Source organism: Otolemur garnettii, unplaced genomic scaffold (genome assembly GCF_000181295.1).
Source record: "Otolemur garnettii isolate 467f Iridium unplaced genomic scaffold, OtoGar3 scaffold00148, whole genome shotgun sequence".
In the NCBI taxonomy this organism is placed as follows: Eukaryota; Metazoa; Chordata; class Mammalia; order Primates; family Galagidae; genus Otolemur; species Otolemur garnettii.
This window is the reverse complement of record NW_003852543.1, coordinates 2,489,718-2,504,839: the sequence shown is the minus strand read 5'-3', so window position 1 is coordinate 2,504,839 and position 15,122 is coordinate 2,489,718. Positions and strand designations below refer to the sequence as shown.

At 42.4% G+C, this 15,122-nt stretch overlaps 1 protein-coding gene across 1 annotated transcript in view; it reads left to right on the top strand.

The window, feature by feature from the left end:
* ACOXL (acyl-CoA oxidase like) overlaps positions 1-15,122 on the top strand; it is a 288,084-nt gene that overhangs the window by 28,993 nt on the left and 243,969 nt on the right.

Below are 15,122 nucleotides of genomic sequence, written 5' to 3'. Positions count from 1 at the left end.
GCCTTAGCCACTTGAGCCACAGGCGCTGAGCCGATTACTATAGTCTTGAAATAATCTAATGGGAGGCCTTCAACTGTGGTCTTCTTCAATACTTTTCTGGCTACTCTAGGCCTTTTTTTCTCTTTATATAAATGTTAGAATAATTTTGTTAGTATCTATAAAATCAGTTGGTGGGGATTATATTGGGATTGGTTAGAATCCCAAGACTTGACATCTCTACAACACTGAGTCTTCTAAAACATAAATATAGAATATCTCTTTGGTTATTTATATTGTTCATCTTTTAAATACTTTTTTTCTCTCCCTTTTGGATAATTTATATTAATCTGTCTTTAAGGTCACTAGAAGATAGGGTTCACTTTAAGGTTCACTAATCAGTGAACTTGCATTTTCAGATATATTTTTCCATTCTAAAAATTTTTTTTTTTTTAGAGACAGAGTCTCACTTTGTCACCCTTTGTAGAGTGCTGTGATGTCACAGCTCACAGCAACCTCAGACTCTTGGGCTTAAGCAATTCTCTTGCCTCAGCCTCCCAAGTAGCTGGGACTACAGGTGCCCACCACAGCGCCCAGATATGTTTTTTTTTTTGTAGTTGTCATTGTTGTTTGGCAGGCCTAGGCTGGATTGGAACCCGCTAGCTTCAGTGTATGTGGCTGGTGCCCTAGCTGCTGAGCTATAGGTGCAGAGCCTCCATTCTAAAATTTATGTTTGTTTCTTGTTTTTATCTTTCATTTCTTTGCTGAGATTCTTTATCTTTTCATTAATTAGAGCATATTTTCCTTGACTTCATGGAGTATGGTAACAATATGTGCTTTAAAAACCCTGTCTGATAATTCCAACATCTGGATTATCTTAAGGTTGGTGTTTATAGATTGTCTCTTTTTTTGGGGAATGGGTCACATTTTCCTGGTTCTTTGTAATGGAATAACTTTGAATATGTCCTGGACATTGTGATTGCTATGTTTTGGAGACTGAGTTATGTTATATTCTTCTGAAGAAACTTGCTGGTTTGTTAGCAATCTGTTAACCCAGATGCAATGCCTGATCTTGAGCTGTGACTTACCCTCCGTGGAGCTAAGTCTCTGTTCAACTCAATCATAAACCTTTGCTGCACTGCTCTGAACACTGTGTGCTGCTTTAGTGCTCAGTCTCAGCCTTGTCTAGAATTTGTGCCCAGAATTAGGGGACCTACTTTCTACTCTCTGGGATTTCTTCTCATGCTCTGGTAACCACAGTTGTCTTTGCTTTCCCCCTAATCAGAAAGCTAGCCATCCTGTATGAGTCCTCAACTGTGGCTTGCTTTCAAGAGAAAACCCTGGGAACACAGCAACAAACCCAGGAAATTCACCGTGTCAGTCGCTCCTTTAAATTTTGACTTACCTCTACAATCTTTCTGCTTATTTCTATTCTTTTATCTTAAGTAGTCTTTTTTCTTATCTCCCCCTTTTCTGTATTTGGCCTAGAGCTTATAGTTTTTATCCAGGGAAGGGTCAGTCGGGAGAGGGCGCACACTGCCGTATCAGAAGTGAACTTCTGCCTGTTTTTTTTACTGAACACTTTTTAAAAAAAATCATAGCTGTGTACATTAATGCAATCATAGGGTACAATGTGCTGTTTTTATATACAATCTGAATTTACTGAACACTTTTTTTGGGAGGATCTTTCTATATTAGTATGTAGACAATATCCTCAACCTTTTAAACAGCCTATAGTAGCCCATTATAACTAGATCTTTCCTGGTAAAGCATTTATGTTGTTTCTAAAGTTTCTCCTTTAGAGATAAGTTTCATCAATGTCCTTGTTTCCTATACGATGCTTTGAGCCTTAGTGGGTAAATGTCCTGAGTCCTCATCCTCAGTGGAGAGGCTTTTCTTGGAATCCTGAAAAATAGTCATTTCCTTGGGAGTGGTGTGGTTTTTGCCTCCCTCTGGTTGACTGAAGGCCCTGACCATGTTTCTGAGCACATCCAGTGGCCGGGGATGAAGGAGAGGTGGGATAATGGGGGCGCCCAGGATTCAGAAGTCTTAGTGATTGCTCTGGAGCACTCAGCTGAGAGGAACTAGGCAAGTCTGGTGCAGAAGGACAGAGATAGCCTCAAAGCTATGATTTTATTAATATCCTATTTCTAAACTGGTTATTTATTAGGAAAGAGTGAAAGGCATCTTTGAGTAAAAATATAGTATATTAAAATGAAGGTTTTTCCTTTTTGATTCTTTCTCCTCCATTTCCTCTTATGCAAAGGTCAATATTAAATTTCAGAAGTACCACTGAGTGTCCTTTTCTTCACACACCCTTAGAATTTCTGGATCATCTCCAGGATCAAGTTCCCAGTGTTTAGTATTATATTTAAGGCCCTCAAGATGCTAACCTGAAATATTCCCAGGTATTCAATTACCTTCTAGCTGTGTGACCTTAGGCAAGACACCTTATTCTCCATCTCCCCATCCACACAATGGAAAGAGCCATACTTCCTTTTCAGAGCTGAAAAGGGTCTAGATGGAGTGATGTTTCTGCAACACGTGGTGCAATATTAGATTTGTACAAAGTGTCCAGTGAATGCCACCCATAGGTGTGTTATTGCCCAAACTTCCTGCCTAAGATTCTAATATGCACCCTGTGTTTCAGAAGCATTAAATGGTCAGTTTGCACACAGAAACACAACACTTACAACTTTGTTGTTGTCAGCCATTGAACTATAGCAATTCAATTGCCATTTTGAAGTTAGAAACATGTCAGATTAAAGAGATAATGGACATTATTCTGACAATTGGGTATGTTGTTCTGCTCTTTTCTCTCTTGACTTTCATTTTTCCTTTTAAAAACAGCAGTTTTTAAGAGGTCGTTAGTGTACATTTGATCTGCAACCTCTTTTTAGGTTGCTGGGGAGTATTTCCCATGGCCAGGTGCTCTGTGTGGATGTGGCCTTGAGACCTAAGTAGCCTTGGCTGCCTCGTGGCAGCACCAGAACACAGAGGCCTCTGGGACAGTAGTTCTGTTGCCTGCCCTTAGTCTAGGAGGGAACATTCAGACTTCTTGTGAGTTAATGTGCATAGACAACTCTACCATACATTAGCAAAGATAAACAAAAGAAACACAAAACAAAAATTTTAACCAGTGTTCCCTGGGCTCCTGCTGTGGTTCTGGCACTAGATTAGACATGGGATGAAAGATGAATGCCCACCCTCCAAGTGTTTGCAGGATGACAGAGGGAGATCTGTACACAGGTATCAGCACCTGCACGTGCCCTGCAGAAGTAGCCAGAAGAGCGACTGGAGAAAGTCAGGTGGGACATGGCAGCCTCCCAGGGTCATAATGTCTCGAGGTTTCTCGGATGGATAGGACTTTGAAAGGTGAACGAAGGGAGATGGGCATTACAGGTGGACAAGGTGGGAGGTGGGAGAGAGTGGAACGGTGTGCTGTTTGGTGGCCTGAGGTGTGATGGATAGGAGTGAGAAGGGTGGAGGGTTGGCAGGGGCCAGGGACAAGTGAGGCGGCCCTAGAGGCTTGGCTTCATTATGTGGCCACTGAGAGTCCCAGAAAGGTTTCCAGTGGGATCTAGTGAGATCAGCTCTGAGTTTTCAGCTGGTGGAAAGTGACCCCTTAAGAAGTTCTTGTAGAACTTCCTGTGAAGGCAATATTCTTGAGGTGGCCTCTGCTGGGTGATGGGGAGGGACAGGCCAGGGCAACTCAGTTGGAGACATTGATTCCTCCTCCCCCCTAGCAAGGAAAGTGGTGGGGCAGTGAGCTGAGAAGGGGTGTGGAGGGGAAGGTGAGAGGGAGAGTCACATGGTTTACTTTTTCATGTGGTTGTAACCTCAGTGTGGAAATACTTATTGCTTATGCTTTGACTTTTTCATATTACATCCTAATCATGTTTTCTATGTTGCAATATTCTTAATTGTAATTTTTAATTGCAAAAAATATTAAGTTAAAGTGTTGTTCTGAGTTATTCTCTTATTATTAGTAGATATTTATATCATTTCAGTTTTTACCTTTATGTATAGGGCTTTAGCGTGCATATTTGGATTTTTCCTTCCTTTTGATTATTTCCTTAGGGATAATCTAAAGATATCAGTATTGTCATGACTCCTTAATTTGTTTAGCCAAATTGTTTTCCAAAAGAGCTGTACCAATTTCTAATGCCACCGGTAGTCTATGAATGCAGGCCCCTTCCCCTTGCTGACTTTGCCATCACCATGATGTTTTTTCTAGATTGAATTCCCATAGATACCCACAATGTCTAACAGATACCGGGTGTTCGGTTTGTGCTAACACTGTGCTGAGCACTTTCCACACATCATCTCGCCCAGCCTCCTTAGCTAGTCTGCGAACAAGGAGCAATTGTCATCCCAAGTTAGAACTGGGAAACTGAGGCACAGAGAAATTGAGCCATTTGCACTAGGTTGGATGGTAATGAAATGGTGCCCTTGGAGGTGGAATTAAGGTAAGGTTTGGAGGGAGCTCTTACTGTAGGTAATCACCCACTTGTACTGTTTTGCTGTTTAAATATCTATTTTGGGATATGTTGGAGAGGTGGAACATTTTCTCATGCATTTGAGACTTGCTACATTCCCTTGTTCAGTGATTTTTCCTTTTGCATCCTTTGTAGTTTTTTATTTGCTAAACTTGTCACACCCCATGCCCACCCCAATTTGGAGTGTCAGTGCACGTCACTCCCCAATGTGGAGTGTCAGTGTAAACAAGATGTACTATAGGTGATGGGTTGTGTCCTCAGGTTTTTATTGGGTCAAGGTGGCAGTTAGCGCTGGTGTCACATCTCACTAATGGCCGTAGGGTGTGCTCACCTCCCTTTAGTGGTGCCACTTGCAGTGGGTTAGTCCTGGGGAAGTTGGTTCTTTCTCTCCAGTTCCTTGGAGAATTATCTTGGAAATATTCAGAGAACTCGGGATGTTTCTTCTGCCACCTGATGAGATGGTGACAGGTGCTTTTGCACCGGTGTCTTTGTAAGGTGACTAGTTCTCCTCCAAATGACCACAGTGCTGCAGGACTGAAGTCTAGTTACGTTCTGCTGTGAACCTGCTCTGAGACTGGGGAAGAAGGAGAAAGGCATCCCACAGGCCCCTTTGCTGAGTCTGTATGTACGTATCTGTCTCTGCCTCGCTGTCATCCGTCATGCTAGACAAATTCAATTATCTCCCATCAAATCTGAAGTCACCACCTTTAGATTATACTGACCTAAATAATCAAACCATGAAATGAAAACTCTGTGATCAGTTTTTGGAATGTGGGGGAGAAACAGAATTATTTATAGAGATTTCTTCCTTGTCTTTCTATTTCTTTTTTGAGCCCTTCTTTTGGGTTTTTATTCTTTTTATTCATTGTGAATATTAGTGAAGATGGAATTGATTTTAATAAGATCCCCCTGCCAAAGATTTCACTTTTGAGGCTTGTAAAGATAGCATCTTAAGAGAAAAAATGTTTTCAGGTATGCAGAAAACCAAACTGTCATTTATAGAATTTTGCAATATAATATTTTCCTCATGTTTTTTCTTTATTAGATTTCAAAATGTTACAAACTAACATCGGTCCTTGTTAAAGCATTTAGAGAAGGGAATAAATGATAAAGAGTGAAATCCTTTTTAACCTCATCCTCTATTACTCACACTTCAGTATTTAGTCTTCCAGACTTCTGTCCATATAATTATACAGATAATCACCCAATGTCGATATTATCTCAACACATATCATACACATATACATTGCATCTGTAATTCCTTCTCTTCCTTTCCTTCCTCCCCCTTCCCTCTTTCTTTCTTTGCTTAAAATTATGTTGTATCTCTCTCTACAGTGGATGTACTGAACTTTTAAAAACAATTGTGTGTGTTTCTTAAAAAACTTCATCTTAGTCTATATTCTTTATACCTCAATAGAGGTTCAGTGTGGTTTTTTTATACAATTTTTTGAATAAATACTAGATAGAGGAGAAGTAAAAGCTAGCTCCAAGGAAGACAAATATTTTCCAGTAATTGTTTGACAAAAATCAGGATCCATTCATGATATGAACTCTCAGATAGACAGGAACTTCCTAAACTTGATGAAGAACATCTACTAAAAACTTACAGATAATATATAGTTCATGGCAAAGTGCTGAATACCTTCCCCCTAAGATAGGGAAAAAGGCAAGGATGTCTGCTCTCACTGCTCTTAATCAATATAGTGCTGGAAGTTCTAGCCAAGGGTATAAGGCAAGAAAAAGAAATAGAGATCAGAATGGAAGACAGAAAATTGACTCTATTTGCAGATGACATGACTGTCTATATAGAAAGCCCAAGGCCTCCCCCCCCACCACCACCACCACACACCCCTCCTAGAACTAATAACTGAGCTTCATAAAGTTATAGACAAATGTACAAGATAGACCTATAAAAAGTAATTGCATTTCTATATATTAACAGTGAAAATAAAAAATACAACTGCTCAAAAGAAAATACTTAGGAGTAACTCTAACAAATCATGCATAGAATTTGTGTGCTGAAAAATTACACAGTGGTGATGAAAAAAATAAAATAAGATCTAAGTAAATGGAAGCACATACCATGTTTATACATTGGAGGATCCACATGGTAAAGATGTGAATGCTCCTCAAATTGATATACAGTCTTTTTTTTTTTTTTTTTTTTTTTTGAGACAGAGCCTCAAGCTGTCCCCCTGGGCAGAGTGCTGTGGCATTACAGCTCACAGCAACCTCCAACTCCTGGGCTCCAGCGAGTCTCCTGCCTCTGCCTCCCAAGTAGCTGGGACCACAGGCGCCCGCCACAACGCCCGGCTATTTTTTGGTTGCAGCCGTCATTGTTGTTTGGCGGGCCCGGGCTGGGGATTCGAACCCGCCACCTTAGGTGTACGTGGCTGGCGCCTTAGCCAGTTGAGCTATAGGCACCGAGCCGATATACGGTCTTGATGTAATTCCTACCAAAATCTCAGCAGGTTAAATATACCTAGGATTATGCTAAATATGTAGAGGAGGGAAAAGAAAGAAGAATAGCTAGACAACTTTGAAAAAAGAGAATAAAGTAAGCAGAATCAGTCTGTCAATCAATTTCAAATGAATTATATAGATGCAATGAGCAGTCAAGACTATGTGGTCTGGGGCAGCGCCTGTGGCTCAGTGAGTAGGGCACCGGCCCCATATACCGAGGGTGGCAGGTTCAAACCCAGCCCCGGCCAAACTGCAACAAAAAAATAGCCTGGTGTTGTGGCGGGCACCTATAGTCCCAGCTATTCGGGAGGCTGAGGCCAGAGAATCGCCAAGCCCAGGAGTTGGAGGTTGCGGTGAGCTGTGATGCTACAGCACTCTACTGAGGGTGACAGAATAAGACTCTATCTCTTAAAAAACAAAACAAACAGAAAAAATGATGTAGTACAGAACTAGACCAATATCAATAGATCAGTGGAGCAGAATAGAAATCCCCAGAAATAGACCCAAGCCAATATGCCTGATAGATTCTTTACAAAAGTGCAAAAGTGATTCAAGGGAAGAAGGATAGTTTTTTCAACAAATGGTGCTGAAGAAACAAATCTCATACAAGTCTCATACAAAAGTAACTCAAAATAGATCACAGCCTTAAAAGTACAACTATAATAGATCACAGCCTTAAAAGTAAAACTATAAAATATTTAGAAGAAAAAGAGGAGAAGATCTTTGGGGCATAGGGATAGACAAAGAATTCTAAGACATGACTCTAAGGCAGCAGTTCTCTACCTGTGGGTCGCAACCCCTTTGGGAGTTGAATGACCCTTTCACAGGGGTCACCTTAGACCATCTGTATATCAGATATTTATACTACAATTCATAACAGTGGCAAAATTACAGTTAGCAACAAAAATAATTTTGTGGTTCGGGGTCACCACAACATGAGGAACTGTATTAAAGGGTTGCGGCATTAGGAAGGTTGAGAACCACTGCTCTAAGGCATGAGCCCTTAAAAATTAAATTGCTAAATTGGACTTTAGCAAAGTAAAACCCTTCTTCTCTGTGAAATACCTTCTTATAAGAATGAAAAGGCAGTTCTCAGTTTGGGAGAAAATATTTACAAACCACATGTTTAACCAAGGACTAGTATGTAGAATATATAAAGAGTTCTCAAAACTTGGCCAGGCACAGTGGTTCACACTTATAATCCTAGCACTCTGAAAGCCCTAGGCAGATAGATTGCTTGAGCTCAGGAGTTCAAGACCCGCCTGAGGAAAGGGAGACCCTGTCTTTACCAAAAATAGAAAAACTAGCCAGGCGTTGTGGCAGGTGCCTATAGTCCCACGGTGGTGGTGGACACCTATAGTCCCCACCTATTTGGGAGGCTGAGGCAAGAGGATCACCTGAGCCTAAGAAATTGGGATTGCTGTGAGCTATGATGATGCCACAGCACTCTCCCTAGGGAAACAGAGTGAGACTCTGTTTCAAAAAACAAAAATTCAATGACAAAAAACTAACAATCCAGTAAGGAAATGGGGAAAGACACAAAGATATTTCATTGAAAGAGACACACAGATGGCAAATAAGCTTATGAAAAGATATTTAATATCACTAGCTGTTAGGGAAATAGAAATTAAAATCACAATGAGATATTGCTACGCACCTATCAGAATAGCTCAAATTTAAAAAGTGATAATACCAAGTGCTTGTAATAGTGATAGACTAAAGGCTGTAGAGAAACAGTGCCACTCATATATTTCTGCTGAGAGATGGTAAGGACTTTAGAAAACAGGTTGGCAGTTTGTTATAAAACTAAACATGCAGCTACCATATAACTGAGCACTTGCAAACTCCTGAGCATTTATCCCAGAGTACACAAATATCTGTACATGAATTTTAATAGCAGCCTTTATTCATAAGTTGTAACTGCAAATAGGCCCCCTCACTAGGTGAATGGTGGTACATCATATCGTGGACTACCACGCAGCCAGGAAAGGGAACAGACTATTGGCAATACACAACCTGCATGAATCTCTAGAGGATTATTCTGACCGAAAGAATTCCACTTTTAAAGATTACAAACTATATGATTCCATTTTGAAATGACAAAATTATGGAACTGGAGAACCCACTAGTGGTTGACAGAGACTGAGGAGTGAGCGAGGGAGAGGGGAGCATGGGTGTGGTGATGAAAGGGCACCAGGAGGGATCCCTGTGGGAGTGGAAATGTTCTGTCACTTGACTGTGTCAGGGCAGCATCCTGGTTGTGAATTTACTTTACAGTTTCATGAGATGTTTCCATGGTTAGAAACTGGGAAAGGGCCATGGGCCCTCTTGTTATTTCTCCGTATAATTTCTTACACCTGCATGTGAATCTACAATTATCTCAGAAGTCGTTTAAAGTACACATTGTTTCTTTCTCCCCAGTGAATCTCCTGCACTCCTTCTAACAGCTGCTGTTGTATTTCAGGGAATGTCTCATTTTACTCTATGTACATAGGCAGAGGGTTTTTTGTTTGTTTTGTGTAATTGGTTGTTGTTAAGAGTTAGATTGAGGAGAATATAACTGAAAGCTAAGAAGGAGAAAAAGTGTTTTTCTGTCTTTCTTTGAAACAAGTTCCTTAAGAGTATGTTCGTGTCTTATATTGGAAAGTGATTGATTTCCTTTCCTAGCTTTTTACTCTTGACTCTGATGAGGGCCTGGGGTCAGACGGGCTCAACACACTTTAGTGGGGGTCTCTGACCTGTTGCAACAGCTTATCAATGGCCTTGAACTTTCCTGTTTTTAATGGTCCCCAATCCACCTTAGAAATGCCCTAAAATACTTCTGTTATTTACTGGCCACTTTTGAGGTTGTTACCAATAGAATTTGTGTGCTTCCCTTTTGGCCTCTTCCTCCTCTCTTGGCTGACTCTTCTCTGACTCAGATTTTGTTGAAATCTGTGATCAACAGATTTCACAAAACTAAGTGGTATTAGCCACTAAAAGCTCTGAGTTTCCAGGGTTGCATTATGTGACATCATATGAAGTCCACATCCATTGTCATGGTGATTTCTTTTTAATGGGAGTTAAGCTTTCTAGGAAAACAGAGAGTATGGTTTTTTTCATATTAGCAGATGGCCAGCCATTCATTATCAAGAGAAGCTAAAGAACCAAAATCCACAGTTATTTCATTTGCAGCCCATTGGTCTTACATTCCCAGTCATTTGTGGCCTGAAGAGTTAAGAACAACCTGTGTTCTTAGGTGGGAGAGACAACCACCGCCTAGGTTCCATGTGGCTCTATGTTATCTTCCATCAATGAGCGACTTACATATCAGCTATTGAAAGTTTCGCATGTGAATTAACTGCATTTCAGGCAAATGTGGAGAGAGCCTACGTATTACATTTATCCTTTCTTTTCCTAACTTGGATGGTGGCTTTTTCTCTCATTTTTAAACATTTTTAATTTCAAAGTTTTCCAAGGAAGGGTAACATCACAAAATAAACTCAACAGTGAAAAATTTGTTGCTGTTTTTCTTCCTGTAGCCTGTTTTGCTGTGTTTCTCCCTTTTGGTGGGAACAGCTAACAGCATCGCGGTGAGGGGGGAGGGTTGCAGCTGATGGAGGCGCGGAGCTCACCCTTGGCTCCATGATGCTGACCTTGCCCTTTTTTGTCAATAGCACCCTGGGCTCAGCAGTTTGCAGACCCCTCTCCCTGCTGGGCGGATGGTCTGATCTCTGGTGAGCACCAGGAGGCCACTTCGTTCCACACCTGCCAGTGGTCCTGAACTCACAGTGATTGTGGACCTGATGTTGAGTGCAGGACATTGACGTGGCATTAAGAGGACAAGAGGGCAAAACGTTTCACTTTAAGCTGTATCATCACCATCATCTAGCAGTGAATAAAGGCTTCTCCAGTGCCAAGCACATTGCTGAGTGCTTTCCATACAGTGTCTCAGTCTCAAACGTGACCACCGGAGGACCAGCTGAAACACCCAAGTTTCTGATTCAGTAGGTCCGGGTTAGGGCCTGAGAGTGTGCGGTTCTCACAAGTTCCCAGGGGAGGCTGATACTGCTGGCCTTTAGGTTTAAGATCCAAGTTAACCTGCTGATTTGCCCATGAAGTAGGGAGCATTATACCCACTTTATCAAGAGGAAACAGCAGCTGGAAAGGCCAGGGGACTTGACTACTGGCCAGTGCAACTACCTGATCAGCAGAAGCAGCAAGTGCTAAAAAGGCCCTAAGAAGACATCAGGGCAGAGGCCTGGGGAGCTCTGGAGGGTGTGATGGGGTTTGAGAGTCAGGCACCAAGGGTAAGACCTGGGGTGATGCATGGGGAAGAGCATCTTTGGAGGGGATGTGGGGATGGCCTGGGGCTCACAGTGGTTATCAGGAGAGAGCAATGCTAGAAGGAGACCAGGAAGGGGTTAAAGAAATCTGTTCTGTGGATGACTTTCTCTGTGTCAGCATGTCACGGCTCTGTCTGTGTGAGACTCTGCCCACCTGGTAGTGTCTGTGTGAGGTTCTCCTCATGTGGGGCTCTGCTTGAGCAGTACATGCTGCCCATCCCATGCCACTGCTTCTCCCACTCATGCTCCTGTTCCAGATTTTCTGTCAAAAGGGGGAAAAACAGTAAAAAAAAAAAATGCAGAAGAAAACATAATAAAATTTCTTTTTGAGTTTGTTTTGTAATGTAATTCTTTGGGCCCCTGAATTAGAAAAGAAAGTAAGGGGAGAGCCACACAGACGTGCAGCAGAGGGGGCAGCCTCGCCGCCAGCCCACAGGCTTTCCAGATTTGTCTCCAATGCATGGGTTCCGATCTGGAGCTGTGAGGACCCATGTGGAGCTTGGAAGTAGAGTTAAAGCAGGTTGCAAGCAGGTGGCCCCTTGGTCAAATCCCTCTGACTGTGTTTTGTTTGGCTGCAGTAGTATTTGAAAAATATTCAAATTAGCGTAAAATGTGGGAGTTTCATAATAAAACCCCTGTTTTCCAACTTTCCTGGAGGAATTGGGAGTGCTGGGACTAGGGCAGTGGATGTTTGGTGGTAAAAGGGTCTGGCTCCCAGTGTCGGCCTCTTCAGCACAGGCTGGGGGCCCTGGAGTGTGCTGCTGCCTCTAGTTTAGAAAGTTCTGGACTCTGACTTATAACTAGTGACTTGAGGACCAGCACTTGCTGGACTCTTCCTCTTCCCTTGCCCCCGGCAGCTGTGTGAGAGATCACACCTTGAACGTGAAACAGGGCACAGTGCACGGGAAAGAACTGGTTCCCAGCGACACAGGGACCCTTGGTCTAGCAGACATTTGGGAAGAAGTACATAGTGGCAATCTGTGGACATGAAAAGGAATTACTCTACTGTTTTTTAAGATAGTGTAAACCACCCCTTTCATTTTTTAAAAAATTTATAATGTGTTTTAAAATGTGTTTTCTAAAATTATTATTATTATTTTACAAGATCCATGCAGTCTGCGTGATGCTTTATAGGGTGTATCCGGCTACAGCTGGAGCACTTCTGGGTGTTTTATGGCAAATTATTCTCAGATTACCCTCTAATGCAAGAAGGTCTGCCTGTTGTCTGAGCTCCCTGGGTCATATAGAAACCCCTCCGACTTGATAGAAAACAGCTGCCTCAGTCAGCTGTTCCAAAAAAGGAGCATTTTCAGGCCTAAAGCAGCAGGAAAAAGGTTTTTGGAGCTGGAAATTTTGAAAAATGTTGAATTACTCTTTCCTTGCCATTAAAATGTGATTTAATTTTGTTGCTAACAAATTGTATAAATCTAAAAAGAAGTACTCTGAATGGAGTTTAAGTGTGTTCTGGAAATGCTTACAGTATGTCCTGGGGGCGTGTTCCCCAGGGAGGGCAGCACAGAACTCCCGCTGACCTCCATGTCCCTGGGCCTCAGCCTGGCTGGGCTGGGGTCAGGGGCCAACCCACAGGCCTCCCTCCCCTCTCTCCTCTGGGTCCCTGCTGAGCCCAACAAGAAAGGGGTCAATTGTCTGAGGCCTCCCTTTGTCTGAGGGGCTCCCTGGGCCTCTCGGAGTGCCAGAGTGTATCCATGCACGTGCAGGTGTGTGCATGCACATCTGTATGAGTGTGTGTATGGACAATGTGTGCGTATGTGTGTGTGTGCATAAGCATTGCTTGCACATTTGAATAAGTGAAATGAAAAGTGCATGTGTGCGTGTGCATGCACACATCTTAGTGTGAGGGTGCCTGCGTAAGTGCTTAATGCATTTCTGAGCTGCTGATGCATCTTAGCAGGGCGAGGGGCTCGTAAGGCAAGCAAGTGAATCATCTCTGGCTCATCTCAGCAGATCACATAGCTGCCTTTATCTGGTATTTGTGATGGTACAGAAGCCTCAGGGACTTTCCCACCTACCCTGTTTTCCCCATAGGCCCGGGGAAGGCTTATATAAGGATGCTCCTTACATAGCTTGCTTGCCAGTGTTGTCCCATGGGTGTGTTCCAACCCGGGGTTTCAAAGTGAGATTTGTGCAAACTTTTCTGCACAGTCTTAGCCCCTTTGTGGGGCTGCCTAATTGGATCTAGTGCATTTGGCCCTGTTTCCACAGTGACTGAAATACCCTGTTCCTGTCCACCCTGTAAGTTGGTTCCTATGTAGTGCAGGGTGTTGCATCTGTCCTGATCATCATGTTCCCTCCAATGACCTTTTCACACAGAGGCCTGCAGGGAGCTGTGGCTGGCCTGGCCTTCTGTGCGAGCCTGCTCTGTCCACTGCCACTTCCATGATTCTCACTTTCTTCTTTAGCAAGGGTGTCATTTTAAGAATGACAATAAAATATATGTGATTCAGAAGCCAGGAAAAGACTAATAAAAACTCTCCATTGAAATTCACCTTTGTGAAAGACACACCACCAGGGCCCCTTTAACCAGCACAGCTGCCAGAGAGCCACTTTCTCTGTGTTTTGTTTTTTTTCCTCCCTGTTCTTGTCTTTCCCACCCCATTTCCTCTCCCTACTCCAGCGAGGGCTTATCTTTCAACTGGAAAAGCCACCAATTAAACTGTACTCCAAAGCTTATCAAAATATTCAGTCAGTAAAATTATCTTATAATTAGCCTAACTCTAAGCCAGAACTTTTTAATCCCAAGATATGTAAAGTTACCCAGCAGGCATGTGAAATCTGTAAATTGCTCCTTCTGACCTTCTGGCTATAGTTTCTGCTTTTCTTTCTTTCCCCAAGTAATTTCCTCCTTGTTCTTTAAATTCTTGATCATCCCTGAGGCGTCTTCCTCTACTGTTTGCTTAAATTTCAAAAAGGAAACGGACTCCTGGTTTAGTGGAGACAGATGACTGAATAGATTCAGGTGTGTGTGATTGAAATCAACTCAATATTATCTATTTTGTGCCTGCACTTTTAGATTTTCTTTTTGTAAACTTGAGCCTTCTTCCTTCTGATTGCTGATGGTTCACAGTCATTCGGATGCCCGCAGTGGTAGCATATAGACTAATTATTCTGCAGCCCACTTATTCTAATAATATCTGGGGGACTTTGTAGTGTGTCAAGCTGGACGGTGGTATTGGGCTTTCTTTTTATTTTTTTTCAACTGACTTTTATTTTTAATTAGCCAAGTGTATACTGACCTTTATTGGGACAGAATGGAAGATACCAAAGGAAAAAGAGACAAGATTCTTACCCTAAAAAAATTAAAATCAACTTGATACAGACTGCACAAGATAGTAAGACTTAGCGATATTTACCGCGTAGCATCTGAGTAGTACAAGACAGCACAGAACAGAGTAAGTGTCGGTCCCACACAAGGGGACACCATCAGCGACTGTGACAGGGTGTTAAGGAGAGCAATTGGGGGATACATCCCGGAAGGTGGGAAAGCATCAGACATGTGTTCTCATCCCTCAGATACCAGTGGCTTCTTCTGGCCCTTGAGCAATTGAGCTCCACCTCTATAAACTTCAGTTTGCTCAGCTCTAAAACAGAAGGTGAGGATTAAGTGAGGAGACTCTAAAGTTTTCCAATGATAACAAAACACGATTCTAAAAACAAATGCAAAAAAACAGGGAAGGTGAGGCTATTATAGGAAAGAGAAAGTACAAGCACAAAGCCACAGAGGGAGGAAGAAACTAGTTGTTTGTGCATGGACAAGGTGTAATGTGGGGCAGCACACAAGCCTGTTTAACTGTTCTAAAGGTTCTGAGGACAATAGCCTTAGAAATTGGTGAGACACGGT